Source organism: Leopardus geoffroyi, chromosome A1 (genome assembly GCF_018350155.1).
Source record: "Leopardus geoffroyi isolate Oge1 chromosome A1, O.geoffroyi_Oge1_pat1.0, whole genome shotgun sequence".
Taxonomy (NCBI): Eukaryota; Metazoa; Chordata; class Mammalia; order Carnivora; family Felidae; genus Leopardus; species Leopardus geoffroyi.
This window is the reverse complement of record NC_059326.1, coordinates 188,545,837-188,563,262: the sequence shown is the minus strand read 5'-3', so window position 1 is coordinate 188,563,262 and position 17,426 is coordinate 188,545,837. Positions and strand designations below refer to the sequence as shown.

The 17,426-nt window shown below is 43.9% G+C and overlaps 1 long non-coding RNA gene across 1 annotated transcript in view; it reads left to right on the top strand.

Annotated features, from left to right (window-relative positions):
- Positions 1-10,663, top strand: part of LOC123611405 — a 97,704-nt gene extending 87,041 nt beyond the window's left edge. The window contains exon 12 of the long non-coding RNA XR_006718654.1: positions 9,806-10,663. This is a non-coding gene — a long non-coding RNA (uncharacterized LOC123611405). The remainder of the gene's footprint in view (positions 1-9,805) is intronic.
- The last annotated feature ends 6,763 nt before the right edge of the window (positions 10,664-17,426 follow it).

The following is a 17,426-nucleotide window of genomic DNA, read 5'->3' as shown; positions in this document are numbered from 1 at the left end:
AGGTACACTGCGATAAGGGCTACACGAGAAACTAAGAAATTGCTAAAGATTGCTTCCTTTCTTTACCTGGTTTTTTAATGGGATTCTGGAGTTTCATACATTCTCAGTGCAGTTTTGGAGTCAACCAGCCTCGTTCTGCATTGGTCTGGATTTGAATGTTACATTTACTACTTCAAAGCAGTGACACTTTTGAACCTGGTTTCTTAGTCTGTCTACAGGATATTAACATTACCTGTGTGTGTTAAGATAGTGTTCTGCTGCAAATAACAGAGATCGAATGGTAGTGGCTTAACCAAGGAAGAGTGTGTTTTTCTCACGTTAACAAGCAGTTCAGGGGTGGGTAATCCTGTATTGGTGCCATTGTTCATGGGACTCATCAGGGACCCAGGCTTCCTCTGTCTTGCTACCCAAGCACCCAGGGCCACAAGGTGGCTAAGTCATGAGCATGTTGCATTTGTCTCCCTTTGAAGAGCTTTCTGGAGAGTCCCACTAAGTGACTCCATCTTACACTTCATTGGCCACAACTATGCCAGGATGACCAACGACACCTGCAAAGGAAGCTGGGATTCTGAGTATTTTAACTGAACACAGTGTTGCCTGGAACAAAACCGAGGTTCTGTGAAGAAGGAAGAAGGGAAGGGGCGCCTGGGTGGCACAGTCGGTTAAGCGTCCGACTTCAGCCAGGTCACGATCTCGCGGTCCATGAGTTCGAGCCCCGCGTCAGGCTCTGGGCTGATGGCTCAGAGCCTGGAGCCTGTTTCCGATTCTGTGTCTCCCTCTCTCTCTGCCCCTCCCCCGTTCATGCTCTGTCTCTCTCTGTCCCAAAAATAAATAAACATTGAAAAAAAAATTAAAAAAAAATAAAAATAAGTAAAAATAAAAAAAAAAAAGAAGGAAGAAGGGGAGACCCCAGCAGTTTCTAACACACTGTCTCAGAGTTGTTAAGAAGATTCCCTGAGCTTATTCATGTCAAGCTCAGTCCAATGCCTGACATGTGGTAACTGTTGTTATCAGTCGACGCTCTCCCCAATGTCTTCTCTGAGGATCCCCTGGTGAGGTGGCCAATGGACACTCAGTCTCCTCACTGTCCTAGTGCTCCCCCGACCATAACTCATGCCTCATGACTCATGCAATCTCAGCTTCTCCAGAAAGTCTTCCCTCACCTCTTCTGATCACCTCTCAGATATCATCTGCTCTTTTGCAAACCTGTAGCACAAAATGATTATATCACTCAGTTGTAATTTAACATAAATTTCCTGGTGTAACTAAGTCTGCATTTGTGTGTTTACTTTTTCCTCCCAACTTATAAGGCAGAAATTATATTTTATTCCTACATCACTGCCTCAAAGCTCTCATTACTGTTCTTACACATCGTAGGTGCCCACACTGAATAGATTATAGGGCGTTCTGAAGTAGCCAGCTTTGGTTCCAGTTGCTAGGAGGGCTGGGATGTGGTAGGCCAGGGATTTATTCACATGTGTGCAATAATAAATCAAGCCCTTTTGGGCATTTGCTGTTCTGTCTATGTAGCTAAGATAGCCAGGTTGTGGTCTAGTAAATGTGCACTGTGGTCACTCCCTGAACAAGACGGGGGTGGGGAGGGGAAGGTGAGGCTTTGAATGCTATCTGAAATCAAGAAGTCATTCATTCCATCAATTGAACCCCTGCTGTGTGCGCTAGGAATAGTGCTGAATAGGGGCTGCTTGGTCCCATGTCATTTCCCCTAAGGTCTTTCTTTCTACCTTGAGGTAGGATGAGCTCCTTGTTCAGCAATACTCACTTTCTTCAGGTTTTGAATCAAGGGGATTTCCTGGAGCCTATCAATTTCTTTTCTTTTTTTTTTTTTTTTTCAACGTTTTTATTTATTTTTGGGACAGAGAGAGACAGAGCATGAACGGGGGAGGGGCAGAGAGAGAGGGAGACACAGAATTGGAAACAGGCTCCAGGCTCTGAGCCATCAGCCCAGAGCCTGACGCGGGGCTCGAACTCACGGACCGCGAGATCGTGACCTGGAGCCTATCAATTTCAAAACCATTTCCTAAAGTAGACCTGTCCTCTTGCTTGCAGAGGGACTCTTGACAAATAATTAAGGAAGAAGTACATGAAGGACTATCATGGGTTGGAAAGCCCCAGAAGTACTGCCCCTAACCAGCTCATGTCCTGGTTCCTGTGGGGTTCCCACATGAGCTCCCAATCCAGTGGAAAGGATAGGATTTGTCCTCAAGCCAGTTGCATTTCTTCCCTTAAAGTGAGTGAATTCAGCAAATACTTTCTGAGCCCTTGTTGTGTATAAGGTACTTTGTTGGCATGGATAACAAGAACACAGATATTAAATCAATTAAGTGACTGATTAAACAGTTGATTAGGCTGTGCTAGCTAATGGGGATAGCTTTATCTTTTTAAGACTGATAGAGCATTTTCTGGGTCTATGCGCTTACTGCCTTACGTATGTTTTTTCCTTGGATCCTCTGAGGGTTTATATCCACACTCTGAGACAGGTGGAAAGTAGAATAATTATTCTTTACTTCCCCCACCTCCTGCTTTGTGTTGAATCCACGAAGGAGGAGGGCAGGTTGGAGATCTAAAAACAGGATCCGATATTCTGGGACGAGACCACCTTTTGGTTGAGGTGCCCCACGCCAATATGGGGTGGCTTCAATAGAGCAGGAGTGGCTGGCTGCATTTTTAGGTGGAGAGGGTCTTGTGCTGTCTTCCCCGCGCCCTGCCTCTGAGTCTCCCTCAGGTCTAGCCGATGTGGATGAGATCTCAAAATGCCCCTACACCCTATTTGATTGGGGAGAGAAATGCAGTTAAGAAGTCAGAATCTAGTGCCTGCTATGGGGTCACTGGGATGTGGCTTGAGGGGACATCCTGGCAGAGTCGTTAGTAACGGGCCAAAGGTGGGGCTCAGAGAGGACAGTTCTCAGGATCCACAGATCCAAGAAGACACTCAGCCATTGGGAAAACAACTTGTATTTACTGTACCACTGTTACATCTGGGGTGGACACTTTGGAAGCGGGTGGGACAAGGGGAGAAGCCCACACCCAGGCCTAGAAGGATGGCATATACCTCAGTGAAGGCCAGCCTGGACATTGGGTGGTACCTAAACCTACCAGGACGACAGACATATCTGGAACAGGGGACCCTCCCGTCAGGCTAGAAGGCTAAGAAAAAGCCTTCTGGGGGGCGCCTGGGTGACTCAGTAGGTTGAGTGTGCAACTTCGGCTCAGGTCATGATCTCACAGTTTGTGGGTTCGAGCCCCGCATCAGGCTCTGTGCTGACCGCTTGCTCGGAGCCTGGAGCCTGCTTCAGATTCTGTGTCTCCTACGCTTTCTGCCCCTCCCCCATTCACGCTTTGTCTCACTCTGTTTCTCAAAAATAAATAAATGTAAAAAAAGAAAAAAAAAAAAAGAAAAAGCCTTCTGGGAATTTAGCTTCCCCCTGGAGGAGACAAGATGAAGGGGAAGAGAAAGAAGTTTCAATTCAATTGAATAAATTACCCCCAAAGAGATGAGCTTTCACCAGAGAAGTGATGCCATTATCTTGCTGTGGAAAGAGCTAAGAGTTTTTTCGCCCCTTGCAGAAACAGTGGTACCAGAATTGTGACTGTGAACTTTATACCCACAAGAGGGGTTTAGGTAAAAACATCCTCCAATATTTTCTTTTCTAGTCTTCTCTTGGCTTCCCCCTCAGAGAGCCTTCTCATAATCTGAAGTGCTTGCCAGGACCAAGGTAGATATTAAACCCATGAATAATGGCTGAGGCTTCATCAGTAGACTTCACGGTTTCCCTGAGGGAATGCATATTCATTTTCCTCTTTTAATCAATGGAGAAACCAGAAGATGACTCACCCCTCAGAGCTGAGGGGGAAGTCATGATGCCCTTGACTAGAGTCCCTCCAGCTTCTGTTTTTTTTCTAGGTTGAGGTCAAGGCAACCCTGTGAGGAAGGCAAGAGGGAAGAGAGGCAGGAAGTGCTGGGAAGAGAGGTGGTGGCTGTTTGGGACAAGGGGCTCTTCCTGTCAGAGGCTCTGTCTCTACCCAGACCCAGACTTCAGTTCTGAAGTGCCATTCCCGCCTCAAACACCCACTCTCAGATCCACACACTCACATGCGGAACTGTCCCTCACCACCATGGTGACAAGTGACCCTGCCCCGAGGCTGTTTCTTCTTCCACAGGCAGGATGAGGAAGGAATTATGGAAAAATAAGAACAAAAACAAAAATAAAACTGCTCTGTAGAGAGAAGGGACTGGGAGCAGCTTCGTGTCTCCCTTCCTTGGAGTATAAGCAACTCTACCTAATTTCTTTCTCACCAAATGAGGTTGCCAAGGGAGTCGACGTGGAGTGACCCCCACAGTGTGGGTTCAACTTACAGAAACTCAATATACTACCTCATAAACCAGATCAATTAAAAGGTGATTATTCACTTTACAGGCAACGGCTTTGCCTCTGCACAGGATTCCTTTAAGGAGTAGTTCCCTAGGGCATTTAAGAATTAGCTTGTAGATCATGAGTTTTTGATGGAAGGCGCAGGGAGGCAGAAAAACAGGAGCTGTAGTCTGCTGGACATCCAGGAGGAATGAAGGAAAAAGATGAAGGATCTCTGACATTATGTAAATCAACGGGAAAACAGGATGGATTTCCCAAATTAAATTTACATGCAACTTTGCATAACATTATAAAATATTAGCTTTTTGCAAAAACCTAACATTTACTACTGTGTGCTGAACCAGTTTATTTACATGAATCCTCACGATAGCCGTAAAAATAGATGTTTTTATCCTTACCTGTAGATGAGTAGACTGAGGCCCAGGATGGGAATACACTTGTCAAAGGTCACAGATGTTTCAAGTTCACATTACTCTGTAAGTCAATAGTCATAAATTCAGCTGTGTGTGTGTGTGTGTGTGTGTGTGTGGTGGTTTTGGGTTTGTTTGTTTTTTTTTTTTTTTGTACGAAGCACAAGGGGTTAATCAATGTTCATTCCTCTATTTGAAAATGTTCTTTTTTTTTTTTTTTTTTTAAAGGAAACTATTTTGGGATAGAGTAAATTAAGGAGTAAACATGAGTCTCGCTGTTCGTTTATTTTCACTGAGTGCACACACTCCTCCAACGATAATTCATCCAGGATGTGAGCTGGAACTCATTAGAAGTCACTGGGCCTGGGGGAGAAGATAAAGCCACAGTTAAAGACATCTGAGCCTTTTAGGACAATTTGTTATCTTGGATTTCATTTTTAATAGGACACACTAATTCACACAAGGAGTCCCCAGGGCAAGCAAATGGTGCCCTGTAGTTGTTGTGGGTCCCTGGGGTGTCCAGGCATGAGCAGGCTCCTGCCACGCCTGGGGACCCTTGGATCCTTGATCAGCTTGGTGTGGTTGGGGGACGATCTCTCACTGCTCCATGAAACAACATGGCTCCAAGTTGTCCCGTATGAGCTGCTATTTTTTTTTTTTTTTTAAGATTTCTCCATTGATCCCAATGGATGGGTGAAGACTGGGCCCATGAGATCAGGTTCAAAGCAGTAGGGTAGGCAGACAAGAGTGACTATTCTGAGTACCGGATTCTCCCTGATAGCTAAGTGGGTGATGATGATCCACAGTGGGCCTCAGGTCCCTGGTCTGTAGAATGATGAGGTGATGACACAGTCTCTCAGATCCTTTTCAAACCTGTGATAGAGTGAGAAGGGCGGAGTAGGAGAAAGACATCTGGAGCTCAGCTCCCTGCTCAGTCCCTTCCCAGGCTGGGATGCTGGAGTTACACTAACAGTGGCAGCACAAGAGTGTCGATTATTTACTACGCAATGACATGATGTGAAATACTCTAAATTCTGGGGCAATCCTGAGAAACAGGTCTGTGGTTATCTCTATGTCACAGCTGAGGGGCCTGGAGCACAGAGGGAACATATCCCAAGTCACACAGACCCAGGCTGACTAACTGCAGGAACTGTATTCCCAACTACTCTGGTCTTCATCTGTAAAATGGGAACAATGACAAGGCTTCTTCATAGGGTTATAGTGAGGATGAAGTGCTATGCTGAATTAAAGTGGCCCGTGGTAATGGCTAGTAAAATAAACTGTGTTTGTTTAGCTTACAGAAGCTAATGGGAATAAGAGACTTAATTATTGTCTTCAAATGTGGGAAGGACTTTTTAGGGTTCACTTATGTTTCATGAATATTGAGCCCCTATAGAGTCAGACTAAATGCTTTGTATTATTCTTAAGTCTGTGTCATCCAGGAAGAGAATTTAATTTAAACAGGAGAAATTTAATTAGACATTAAAATGACTTGACCTTCATAGTGGTTATAAAATCCCAGAATAAATGACTGCAATTAGCTATGAAGGTTGTATTTGTGGTATTTAAATAAAGAATTACTCTTTGAAGAGCTTCCAGGTACAATTGTGTAGGTTGTGTACTGCACAAAACGAGGGGCTGACATTTACACCATAATCTATGTGAATAGCACTCTTTGGAGTCATGGCCGTTTGTGGCAGTCCTGCCTATTTGTTCTGAAGTGTTTAGGTGGAAGCTGGTCCTGTTCCAGCTGTAGGAATCCATGGTTTTGAAAAAACGTTGAGAGTTGAGGTGATTATCTAAGAAGGGTAAACATGTAGCTTGCACAATAAGAGTCACCAGTCAGGGTTCCATGGCAGTCATAGATAACACACCATGGCTTCAGAATCCCTCTCAACACAACACTCTGGGGAATTGCTATCAATACATCAGATCTGTCACTTCAACTAAAACACAAAAGCTGTTTAGCACAGTAGCTTTCTTTGGAGTCAGCATGCCTGGGTTCAAGTCTGAGCTCTGCCACATATTATACTGGTGACCTTGGTCAGTCAGAAAAGAAGCTTTTGGCTGCAAATAACACAAACCAAACTAAAAGTGTTTTTTAACAATTTTTTTAAAGTAGGCTCCACACCCAATGGGGGGCTTGGACTCATGATCAAGCGTGGCATGGTCTACTGACTGAGCCAACCAGGTGCCCCCAAACTAAAAGTGTTTTAATAGTACGAGAAAGTTACTATTCTTCTTCTTTTTCTAATTTTTATTTAATTTTTAATTTTTTAAATGTTTGTTTATTTTTGAGAGAGACAGAGACAGAGTGTGGGCTGGAGAGGGGCAGTTAGAGAGGGAGACGAGACACGGAATTTGAAGCAGGCTCCAGGCTCTGAGCTCTAGCACAGAGCCCGATGTGGGGCTCGAACTTATGAACTGCGAGATCATGACCTGAGCTAGAGTCGGACCTTAACCCACCGAGCCACTCAGGTGCCCCAATTCTTCTTTTTTTTTAAACCTAAGATGTGTGTGCATGTACATGTGCACACACACACATTATATATTTTTAACGTCTCTCATATTGGGTAGGTCATGCAGTTGTTGGTGCTAAGCATTGCCTGTCCTTATGCAGCAGCCCTGCAGAATGCTGATGGCTTCCTGGGAACACAGCCCAGAGATGACAGAAGGGCACCCTTTTGAGAAACACTACATCATCAAAGTTCTTGGTGGTACAGAGGACAATCATGTATGGAAAAACTTGAGCACTGAGGACTCTGGATGGAAAAGTGTGCAGATTCTCAACGTAAAGCAGATTTAGGGGGGCACCTGGGTGGCTCATTCGGTTAAGCAACTGACTTCAGCTCTGGTCATGATCTTGCGGTTCGTGAGTTCGAGTCCCACATCAAGCTCTGCACTGACAGTGTATCTCCCTCTCTCTGTGCCCCTCACCCACTCATGTTCTTTCTCTCTCCCCCCACCCTCTCAAAAGTAAATAAGCATTTTTTTTTTTAAAGCAGATTTCGGAATACTTTGACCAATTTACTTCCCTTAATATTTTTATGAATGTACAAAAATGATATGTGGTATAAAAAAACTGGGCATGATCTTTTGAACAAAAACTGAGGTTTTGCTAGCCAGGGAAAAACAAAGTCACGACTGTTGGTCAGTCAACCAGAAGTATCTGCCATGATCAGCAAGTTGCTTAGATTTTCTTTGCCTCAGCGTCCCCGTGTGTAAAATGGCGATAATAAGAAACACCTCAAAGTCTGGCTTTGAAGATTAAATAATACATATAAATACTTCGAATAATGGCTGATATATGGTAAGGGCTCAGAAAGTGTTGGCATTTATTGATACTATTCTTATTCTTTGTTGTTATGATGATATTACAGTTATTGTTATGACTATAATTATAATGCCACCTTGAATCTAGACAGACACTGAGGAGTTATGATCTGGTTGTAGAGGCAAGACTTACACTTGGAAAACAAGAAGAGAGTCCCTTGCTTCCTAGCCTTTGCACATATTTTTCCTTCAGTCTGAAACACAATTTATTATCACCTCTCCCAACCTCAGCCTGGAAAATTCCTATTCATTACACTATATCGGCTTAGTTGCTTCCCTGTCCCCATTCTTTATTTAATTATTTTTTTTATGTTTGTTTATTTTTGAGAAGAGAGAGCGAGCATGCAGGGCAGGGGCAGAGAGAGAGGGAGACAAAGGATCTGAAGCAGGCTCTGCACTGACAGCAGAGAGCTTGACACGGGACTCAAACTCGTGAACTCTGAGATCATGGCCTGAGCTGAAGTTGGACACTTAACCACTGAGCCACAGGTCACCCTGCCTGTCCCCATTGTTTAGATCACCTGTCTATGCTGAACACTTCCATAATCTTCATCATGATAGCAATATTATGTTGCAATTTCTAATGCATAACAAAAAGTAGGTGTGCAGTGGGAACTTGCTGAATAAAGAAGTGAAGGAATGTGTTTCACTTAGAACTCTTTCCGTTATAAGCGACAGAACACTCCAATCTAACCAGGTTTAATCCAAAAAAGAAACTTACAGACCTCGTAACTGAAAAGCCCAGAAGTTGGTTTGACTTCAGGTGTGGCTTGATCCAGGGGCTTAAATGATGGCTGTAATATTCAGTTTCTTTTCATCTCTCAGCTCTGCCTTCTTAAAAGTTGGCTCTGTTTTCAGGCATCCATTTCATTTTCAGGCTTTCTATGGCATTCCCGGGTACCTCCAGATTCTCATTTTTCCTATTATGTTAGTGGCAAAGAACATGTTCTTCTTTCCCACTAGTTGCACTAATCATTTCGCTGATTCTTACTGGGTCACATGTTTCTGAAAGAATTTGACAATAAATTTCATATAAAAAATAAAATAAAATAAAATAGTAAAAAAAAAACCATGAGGGTTGATGGGGGGTGGGAAGGAGGGAAGAGTGGGTGATAGGCATTGAGGAGGGCATCTGTTGGGATGAGCACCGGGTGTTGTATGGAAACCAATTTGACAATAAATTTCATATTAAAAATAAAATAAAATAAAATAGTCAAAAGAACGACTCTGGCCAGGGGTGGAGTTGGGTAGAGGTTTCCTGTCCTGGAGCTGGTGGACCAACAGTGACAGGCAGTGATTCCCAAGGGAAAATTTGGGATACTGTATTAGAAGTGGGGCAATGGATACTGGACCACAAAACAGTACATGTTCACTATAAAATGAATGGAGTGGGTGAATAAAATGAATAAATTATACAGAGCCAAGTAATAAAATCAGGTATAGAGAAAAAAATGCCATGGAATTTGTGGTGGAGCAAGATAATCCCCCCCCCCCACCCGCCCTGAATGTCCACATTATAATTCCTGGAACCTATGAATATGTTACTTTACGTAGCAAATAAGAATTTAGGTTGTGGATGGAATTGAGTTTGCTAATCATCTGACCTCAGAATAAGGAGATTATCCTGGATTATTTGGGAATGCCTAATGTAATCATGAGGTTTCTTGAAAGGGGAAGACAGAAGAGGCAGAAGAGGAAGTCAGAGTGATGACATGTGAGAACAGCTCAGCTCACTGTTGCTGGCTTGAAGACAGAGGAAGGGGCTTTGCACTGTGGAACGTAGACATCTTCTAGAAGCTGGAAATGGTAAGGAAGTAGATTCTCCTCTACAGCCACCAGAAAGGAACACAGCCATCCCAACACCTTGACTTTAGCCCACTGGCACTCATTTTGAACTTCTGACCTACGGAACTAAGATAAATATGTGTTATTTTAAGTCACTGAGTTTGTGGTAATTAGTCATGGCAGCAATAGAAAACTAATGGAGTTGAAACAGAATAACAGGTACTCTCTACAGAACACATGAATGAATGATACAGAACCATGTAATGAAATCAGAGAGAGAAAAGTGCTTAGAATTCAAAGGAGGGAGACATCTTTGCAGATGTAGTCGAGAAAGGGTTCTTGGGGAAGGAGGATTGTGGTTGTAGTATTTTGCAAGCCTAACAAAAGGAGATTTCTGGCTGAGAAAAGTAGAATGTTCAAAGGCAGGAATGAATTGACATGTTGCAGTCACTGAAATTGCAAGGGTACAGTTGGAGGAGAGTATGAGTTGGGGTTAGGTAGGTGAGAAAGGGCAGCTGATGGAGATTCTACAAATCTGGGATAAGATGTTTTTATTTGTTCCAGTTAGTCAAGAGAAGGCAGTGTAAGTTTTTGAGCAGAAACCTTTTCATGATGAAACAGTGGTGCCTGAGATGGGTTAGGGACAACAGAAGCCAGAGGTGGGCCAGCCTGTCTGCAGGAGCAGTGGCTGTGATTCAGAAATTGCGGAGACATGAGGGAGGAAGCAGAGACCCCTGGAAGGCGGGGACCGTAGATGCAAAATTTGCGGTGTTTGTGAGTTTTCCTGGGGAGAAGGTTCACGTCATTTATCAGATTCTCAAAGGGCTCTGTGACTCCAGAGAGACAATATAACTGATGTCAATTTTTAATATGCTTTATTGAAGAGTAAGTAATAAACATACATAGAATATATACATAAAGAAAAGTGTTCTTATTATAAATGTACAGCTTTCTGGATTTGCACAAACTGAGTATCCCTAAGTTATCAGCGCCCAGATCAAAACCCAGAATCCTGCCAGGACTCCAGAAGCTGTCTCTCAAGCCCATCCCACCATGTTGCCTGTGCCTCCTGGCCACAGTGTTCACTACTTTGATTTCTGACTGCTGTGATAGGAAGGTGGGCTGCCTCACATGGGCACATGGGAATTGAACCACAGTTTCCAGAAACAAGTACAGGGTAGAAAACCACACATTGGAGTTTTCCTCCAGGGGTATTTGGAGAGAATTGGACAAGAGAGACACTTTAGAGCTCTCCAAACACCCCCATGTAGCTTTAGCTCAGGGCACGACCCCTCCAAGCAGACCTCCTTCCCGGGTTCCTGACCATCGCACTTGTGGCCAAGCCCGAGCTGTGCCCCAGGGCCTGAAATCTCCGTGCTTCCCTCCATCTGCGGCAGCTGTCACTGTAATCCTGGGGGCTGGGCCTTGGGAAGAACAAAATCTAATTTGTGCATTTCATTTTATGAGTTGATCCTTATTTGGTTTCTTTCCGGGTTTGCAATCAAGGGCCAAGAACACAGGCTCTTAAGTACACAGTTACCACGCCGTGTTCTCGAGCTGCAGCTAGTGGCTAGACCGAGTCCTGGGGTAAGAGGATTAGACTCAGAGCGGCAGCTGGTAAAATACTAATAGGAAGCCATCCTGTCGGGGTGACGGAGCACATTCCAGCAGACCCGAGGCTGGAGGGGACATCGATGGCACATAATAGGGTTCGGAGCCTATCTGTTTGCCTTTTAAAACAATAGCCACGTGAATAACGGTAACTAGATTTCAGTCGCCCTCTGCCAAAGCCCATAAAAGCAGGGAACCCGATCAAAAGAAAATGAGGTGAAGGTTGTTTTTTTTTTTTTTTTTTTAATTTATTTTGGGGACAGAGAGAGACAGAGCATGAACGGGGGAGGGGCAGAGAGAGAGGGAGACACAGAATCGGAAACAGGCTCCAGGCTCTGAGCCATCAGCCCAGAGCCCGACGCGGGGCTCGAACTCACCGACCGCGAGATCGTGACCTGGCTGAAGTCGACGCTTAACCGACTGCGCCACCCAGGCGCCCCAAGGTGAAGGTTTTCATGGCCTCACCAAGAAGAATGGATGCTGTCAGAGAAGAGAACCCAAAAAAAGAAAATTAGATTTCCTCAGAGAAACACAGAGTGTGGGAGGGTCCCGGGCCCCCCTCCTTCCCTCAGCCACACAGCCACACCAGCAGGTGGAAGCCCATCACAGCCCACTTCCAGGGGCTGCCCTGATTCCTGAGTTCTGTTGAGATTTTGTGGTATTGATTTCTATTGGGTTCGATGTCATCTGGGCTTCCGAACTCATTTTATGTAGGAGAGAGTTTGACTGCGATGCTGTTTGTTCTGCTGGGTAGGGCCCGATCTAGGAAGGGCTGTGGGGGTGAAGCACCTGTTTGGGTCCCTCCTCACACTCTTTCTCCTCTCCAAGCCCCTCTTTCCTTTGCAGTTTCCTGCTGTGGCTGCTCCCACTCTTGCTCTTCCTTTCCTCTTTCTCCAACTTGAGTGGGCCCCACAGACCAGAAAACTTGAGCCCTTTCAGGGGCCTGGGCTGAGCTTTTTTGAAAAAAAGTTGTTATGGGCTGAGATGGTGCTTTCAGTGAACCCTCTGCTTGATTGCTTGTTTTTAGGGGAGGTTTGTTGTTTGTTTTTGTTTTTGAGAAAAAACATGGTCATAGCTAATAAGATTTCAGAAAAGCTCTTTAAAATGTTAATATTTTCCTAATTATAACACGGAATAAAAATATATTTATTTGGACATAAAACAAATAACACAAAAGCTGCTGAAACATAAAAATAAAGATGCCCTGAGAACAACCATTTAAATGTGACAGAGTGGAGGCGCCTGGGGGGCTCAATCCCTTGAGTGTCTGACTTTGGCTCAGGTCATGTAAGTTCAAGCCCCGCCTCAGGCTCTGTGCTGACAGCTCAGAGCCTGGGGCCTGCTGCAGATTCTGTGTCTGCCTCTCTCTCTGCCCCTCCCCCGCCTCTTGAAAATAAATAAAAATTTTTAAAAAAGCAGAGTGAATAGGTCTGTTAATCTGGATTTCTGCCCCAAAGTCAGCTAAAATGATACTAATTAAATGATGATGATAAAATCCATAAAAACAAACAAAGGGAAAATGAGAGAAGTGAAGAGAATGGAAGATGAGAGGTAGGAGTGATAATAGGGGCCTTTTTCAAGAGTGAGGGCAGTTGCAACCCACGAGCCTGTAAGCGGAAGAGCAAGTTGACTTAGCCCACGCAGCCCCCGGGGCTCAGGGATTGGAGCAGCCGGCTGTCTGGCAAGCCAGGGTGCAGGTGGGCCCAACACAGGGTACGTTTTAAGTCTAATTAAGGAGCAATTAGACCCTCAGGGCTCCTTCCCCAGGCTGAACATCTGGGCCATTCTGCCTTCCACATCCCAGCTGAGGATAGAATGTGTCTTCTCTGGAGAGGTTGAACCTGAGAGGTTCCAGGTTTGAGACACAGATGAGCACGGGGGTGGTGAGCCAGGGATTAAGAAAAAGGTTCTATGTCAAATGTGCGGGGCCCCTGCTTCTTTCCACCGCTCAGTTCCCAGAATGCAGCAGTCGGCCTCACACTTCTATACAGGTAGATTGGATGGTTGTTCTCACGGGAACTGGATCAACACAAGAGAAAATCCTGTAAGTACTGTGCTTTGGAAATCCCCAGAGGAGTGGGTGAGTCAGTCTTGGTGAGTGCTTCCCTTGTAAGTGGGGGAATAGCCAAACCTATATCTTAGTCTGTCCTGGTGGGTATAACAAAATATCATAGACTAGGTGACTTATAAACAACAAATTTATTTTTATTATTTAATTAATTAATTGATGGATAGATTGATTTTATTTTATTTATTTATTTATTTATTTATTTATTTATTTATTTATTTTTTGAGACAGAGAGAGACAGAGCATGAGCAGGGGAAGGGCAGAGAGAGAGGGAGACACAGAATCCAAAGCAGGCTCCAGGCTCTGAGCGGTCAGCACAGAGCCCGACATGGGGCTCAAACTTACTGCCAGATCATGACCTGAGCTGAAGTCGGACGCTTAACCGACTGAGACACCCGGGAGCCCCTGATTGATTGATTTTAATGTTTATTTTTGAGACAGAGAGAGAGAGAGAGAGACAGACAGACAGAGTACAAGCAGGGGAGGGGCAGGGAGAGAGAAGGAGACAGAATCAGAAGCAGACTTCGGGCTCCGAGCAGTCAGCACAGAACCTGATTTGGGGCTTGAACCCACGAACCGTGAGATCATGACCTGAGCTGAAGTTGGACCCCTAACTGACTGTGCCACCCAGGCACCCCTATTTTATTTTATTTTTAAATGTTTATTTATTCTTTTAAAAAAAAATTTTTTTTTAACGTTTATTTATTTTTGAGACAGAGAGAGACAGAGCATGAACGGGGGAGGGTCAGAGAGAGGGAGACACAGAATCTGAAACAGGCTCCAGGCTCTGAGCTGTCAGCACAGAGCCCGACGCAGGGCTCGAACTCACAGATCGCGAGATCATGACCTGAGCCGAAGTCGGCCACTTAACCGACTGAGCCGCCCAGGCGCCCCAAATGTTTATTTATTCTTGAGAGAGAGAGAGAGACTGGGGGAGGGCCAGAGAGAGAGAGGATCCAAAGCAGGCTCTGGCTGATAGCAGACAGCCAGATGTGGGGCTTGAACTCACAAACCTCGAGGTCATGCCCTGAGCTGAAGCCAGATGCTCAACCAACTGAGCCCCCCAGGTGCTCCTAACAAATTTATTTTTGAAGTTCTGGAGGCTGGGAATTCCAAGATCAAGGTTTTAGCATGGTTGGGTGAAGGCTGTCTTCTGGGTTCATTGCAGTGCCTTTTCTTTGTGTCCTCATATGGTGGAAGGAGCCAGGGAGTTCTGTGGGTCTCTTTCAGAAGAGCATTAACCTTATGCATGAGGGCTCCACCTTCATGATCACCCTCCAAAGCCCCATCTCCTAATACTATCACACCAGGCATTAGAGTTTCAACATATGAATTCTAAAGGGGATGCAAACATGCCATAAGAGCCTCCCCTCAGTATAGCTAAACACTGAAGATAGCTTCTAACTTGAAATACAGATACCAAAGTAAATTAGCAAGGGAAACAAAAATGGAGGAAACAAAGACAGTGCAGTGGTAAAAGGAAGGTTTAAAAAATAGATTAGTATTAGCTCCAGAGAACTAAGACGTTATATCTAAGAGATAAGAACAGAACATTGTAAAAAAGCACTCATGGTTTTGATAGTTACAAATAGGGTAACAGGAATAAAAGTTTCAGTAAAAGACTCTGTTAAAATAGAGGAAATCTCCTTGCCAGTGGGTAGAAAGAAGAGAGAAAAGAGAGAAAGTAGAGAGAAAAATAGAAGATTTATCCAGGAGGTCCAACCTTAAGTTAATAGGAGTTCAGAAAAAGGGAATAAACTAAAGAAGAAGAGAATATCAAGGTAATAATACTTCCTGTAATTGAAGGACCCGAGTGTCTAGATGCAAAGTGACTACCCAAGTGCTCACAACAATGACATTAAAAGGACCCTCACAAAGCACATCATTGTTAAATTCCAGAATGCCAGAGACAAATCTGAAAGCTTCCAGGGAGGACAGGTCATATACAAAGAAGGGAAATCAGGGGCACCTGGATGGCTCAGTCCATTAAGGGCCTGACTCTTGATTTTGGCTCAGGTCATGATCCCAGGGTCATGGAATCAAGACCCAAGTCAGGCTCCACGCTGAGCCTACTTAAATTTTTCTCTCTCTTCCTCTGCCCTTCTCCCCCATTTGCTTTCTCTCTCTCTCTCTCTCTCCCTCAAATTAAAAAAGAAAAGAAAAGAAAAGAAAACAAAGAAGGGAAATCAGAATGGCAGGGGGTTCCTTAACAGCTACACTGGAAACCGGAAGTCAGTAAAGAAGTGCCTTTATGTTGCTGAAGGAAAATGAAATCCATTCTACATTTGGCTTCACAGACAAACTATGAACCAAGTGTGAGAATTTAAAAATGGCACTTTCAGATATATAAGATCTTGAGAATGTTATATCCCATAGTAATCATTTTTAGTTTGTGTTCTGCCATATTGAAAGAGTAAAACAAGAAAGAAAATTCATAAGATATAAGAAATAGAGGATCCAACACAGGAGAGGACTGAAGGGAATTCCCAGGCAGATGGTGGAAGACATTTGCAAATGACAGCTGCTCAGCAGGTCTCAAGAGTATACAGTACAGGTTGGCACAAAGGGATGGAAGTCTCCGTGATGGATGTCCCTAAACAAAAATGTCGCTGAGAGATGGCTAATGGATGTGGGTATACTGAGAGAAATTCTTAGAGTTCCATGGGGATAAATTAGTGACAGGCACATAGAAAACTAAGACAATAATGTTAGTCACAACCATGATAAAAACAAGACAAGACAACTCCGGGAAGACCAAAGAGTTGTACAGGAAAGAAAATGATATGGTGTGGTCAGGGTGTGGCCACCTCTGTGAGCAACACCTACTCAGGTACAGTATTGTAAGTGCTAGATAATGATATAAATATATATGTTAGGAGAGCAGAAGGAGAGAAAGAGTATATGGAAAACAGTGCGAGAAGGTCAAGGCCACAGTGGGAAGTCAATAGATAATGTATAAAAAGGAACATTCAGGAAGTACTGGCTTATGAACATTATTTTAATATATCGAAGTAAATACCAGGAGAAACTGCCTGAAGAGCTGAACGTCATTGGCCCCAGGGAGGCAATGAGGGCTACAAAGAGTGTGATAAAGAGAGTGCTTGTTTTTCTGGTATAAGCCCTGTGGAACTATTTGACTTTTAAATTTTTTATACAAATTATTCTGACAAAATTAAACTTAAATTTAACAAAGGGAAAAAAAGGAAATTTTCGTATTTCGCCTTCTGCATATTAATTGTAAATAGCTTGGTGAATATTCTTTTGGTCTTCATTTTCTATGTGTACTCTAACACAAATGTATATTTTTTATTTTCCCATGATTGGATAGTTATCTTCCCTTATGCAAATTGTCTTCCACTCTCTCTTTTTCACTTGTGTCTCAGATATTTTTTACACATTAGAGAGGGTGTGGTGATACTTCTAAATGCATTTATGTTTTATTAGTCATAACTGCAACTCTGTATGAAAGAAACAGTATTACCTGTATGTGGGAGAGCGCTTGGGGTTCCACTGGCTCTGGGCTTTCTCATCAGCTGGTTCACCATTGGCTATCATTTGTCCAGTCTCCTAATCAGTTATTGATAGATGAGGGCTTAATAAATTATGACTTCTCCCAGACATATTTGCAATTTAAGAGATGATTTCTGAAGTTAAATAGCAACAATGTAACATTAAGAGTGAGCTACTCCTGGGGTCCCTGGGTGACTCTGTTGGGTAAGCGACTGACTTGATTTTGGCTCAGGTCATGATCCCAGGGTGGTGGGGTCAGGCTCCATGTGGAACCTGCCTAAGATTCTCTCTCTCCCCCTGGCCTTCCCCCACTCATGC